Consider the following 3,409-nt stretch of genomic DNA (forward strand, 5'->3'; position numbering starts at 1 on the left):
ACTTAAATTATATTTTTGGAATAATTGTTAAACAATATTTTGTAACAATACTTCTCAAGTATTTATATTCATATTTCCTTCCCAAGGATGGATATATTAGCATTTGTGTTTGTATATTTTTGCCATGTATCGATGCCGTATTCCGGTGTGGGTTTATACGTACGAGGATACGTATCTTCTTGTAATAGTTAAGTATTTATTATACTAAATTTTGTGTTAAACTTTCCGGAATATTATTTCTAATAAAAGTCCACTAATATATATTTCCCAGTATATATCTATTTTAGAATTATTACTTAGAAAAATTATTTATAATATTCCCTTTTGGTAAAAATATTTGTAGTTCCAAAATAATATATTTTCAGGTCTCACTTAGAAAATATTTATAAACTTATTTTGTCCAAAAATAATGTATTTCAAGAAAATATATATATTTTTCCCAAAAATCATATATCTTCTAAATATTCCAAGAAAATATATTTTTACTTCCCAAAAATAATATATTTTCTCCTTGTCGAAAATATGATATAACTTTTGCGTTAGTCATAAAAATCAGATTTTCATTTCTTGTGTCCAAAATACTATTTACCAAAAATATATATATATATATATATATATATATATATATATAAAGGTATTTTCCGGAATATTTTGTAAGTTACATTCTTTCGTTCGGTTTTCCCAATATTTTGTGTGTAACTTGTTTATTTATTCCTTGGGATTTTTGGTAATATTTTGGGTTGTAAATTCTTGGTATTTGTTAAGTTATATTATTTCAAACCCTAAAATAGTATAACTAATACACAAAGTATACAAGTAATCACACACATCATGTCTTTAATGTGTATATATATATATATATTCTAAATATATATTTATCCATTTTTATTTATAAAACCAACCTCCAATATTTGCATTTTTGTTACAAAAATTATGGCAAAGTTTATATGGAAACTCATTATCACACCCCAACCGATGGCGGAGGGGCATGGCACTGAGCGAAACAGATTGTCCAGAAGTTTCTATAACAATTATTATTACCAATCAATTTAAAATAACATGTCCCATACCATGTCTCAAAAGGTAAACAAATTATTACAGACAAAATCTAGGCAAATAATTCTATTCCGACAACTAAGATTTTTAAGTAGCCCAATTGTTTATCTGCTTCTAGAGACTCTTGATTACATTTGTACAGACGACTATTTGTTGGCCTCTAGAAACTTATTATGGCCTCGTTTTCCTAGCAGATAAGCGTCCTAATTACCTGTCACATACGTTAAAATAAAAGTCAATACACATAGTGTAAAGGCGAGTATACAAGTTTGATAATAACATATAGAGTTCGAAATAGTTTACGCATAACCAGAACGTACACAGAGGAAAACGAAGCATGTTAAATATCGACATGGATCTATCGATACCAATGATTGCGGGTTGACTGCCCAAGGTAGTTCGTAATACATGATCACCACCGTAATCCATGCAAATAATTGTCCTTAACAACCCCCGTGTGAACGGGTGCTGAGTCCAAACTATAGTACTATCGTTGCTAAGGCAGGTAGACAGCATTCCATGTGTAAACATAACAAACAAGCATTCATTAAGCCACGTAATACATGCGGTAACGGTTAGCGTTAAAAGTATTGCATAATGTGTTTGATGTGATTTCGTATAAGTAACGTATGTAACACCCAAAAGTGCTTAAAGCAAAAAGGGATCGAGTATACTCACAGCGGTTGGATGGATTGAAGGGAGCGCTTGAGAGTAAGGTTAGCCTGAATAGTTTGATATCATAGCGGTAAGTGGCACGTAAAACGAGAATAAGTGTTTGTGGGTCGGACAGTTGGTCGATCGGATAACAGTCCGATCGGTCAGCTGACCGTGCGAGTGAGTGTCCGTTTGGACGGTTATCCGGTCGGACGGTAGTCCGATCGGATGACTATTCAAGTGGATTGTTTCTTTCTATGGGAAGGATGTGTTTGTGTATGATGGTTTGACTTTTGAAGTTTTTGTTGTAGCATTTGAAATCATTGAAGTATCTTTACCCTTCAGGTCGGTCGATCGGACGATTGTTCGACCGGACAGCAATCCGATAGGTTGACACTTCAGTGAGAACAAGTTCACAGCAGGTTGTCACTCGATCGGACAGCAGTCCGGTCGGGTGGCATCACTAGTGCATTGAACATGTTGAAAATCGATTAAGTGTTAAAGTTAAGTATCTCATGATCCGAAGAGTAATCCGGTCGTATGGTAGTCCGATCGGATAGCAATTCGTTCAATACTTAACTTTAAATAAGGTTGATTAAGTGTGGGACCCAAAGTGTCGGTCGTTCGGACGACCAGTCGCTCGGATGGCTGTCCGGTCAGACAGTAGTCTGGTCGGATAGCACTCTGTGCTGGTCGTTCCGTTCGTCTTTCACTTGGTCATTTCGATTGTTTGTAGTTTTATCGAGACACTTTGACAACGTGTCAACCAACAGAACCCCGTCTCGACCCTGGTAATCTAACCGAATAGGAATCACCCAACGTTCAACCAGTTAACCGGTTCAAGTTGGTCGTCCTTGATTAACCCGAAATTGGTGGTCTCGTGGATAGAATCCGGATCTTGAGCCAACACATCACTAAGAACGAGTGGAGGTTAGAACGGGATCCGATTCTATTGGTTTGAGTCCGTTGAATGTAAAAGAGTTGAAAGAAAGTTAGAAACCATCTTTCAATCCTTTTCACCGTGAATATGTTTAGATCTACGAAAGATCTTTGTTTATTTATTTTGAATATATCAAGACATCGTCGATGAATACGATGACGAAACGGTCAAGATATGGTTTACACACGTGATTCATCAGATCCATGAAAACCGCGGGTGCGTTGGTTAAACCAAAAGGCATAACAACGAACTCATAGTGGCCGTAGCGAGTGCGAAAGGCGGTTTTGGGTATATCCTCCTCTTGTATGCGTAGCTAGTGATAGCCTGAACGGAGATCGATCTTCAAGAAAGACGTAGCACCTTGTAGCTGATCAAACAAATCGTCGATGCGAGGTAGGGGATAGCGATTTTTGATGGTTAGCTTATTCAGCTCCCGATAGTCGATGCACATCCTGAATGACCCATCCTTCTTTTTGACGAAGAGGACTGGCACGCCCCAAGGAGAGGTGCTCGGGCAAATGAAGCCTTTCTCAAGTAATTCCTGGAGTTGGTTCGAGAGTTCACGCATTTCGGACGGCGCGAGTCGGTAGGGAGCCTTGGCAACAGGGTTGGCTCCAGGAATGAGATCGATACGGAAGTCGATACCACGACTTGGCGGAAGTCCAGGAAGATCATCAGGGAACACCTAAGGAAATTCACGAACCACAAGAACGTCTTTTACTTCTATCTTCCTTTTCTTTTCCTTCTCCGCTACTACAA

The sequence above is a fragment of the Helianthus annuus genome, chromosome 5 (assembly GCF_002127325.2).
Source record: "Helianthus annuus cultivar XRQ/B chromosome 5, HanXRQr2.0-SUNRISE, whole genome shotgun sequence".
Classification (NCBI taxonomy): domain Eukaryota; kingdom Viridiplantae; phylum Streptophyta; class Magnoliopsida; order Asterales; family Asteraceae; genus Helianthus; species Helianthus annuus.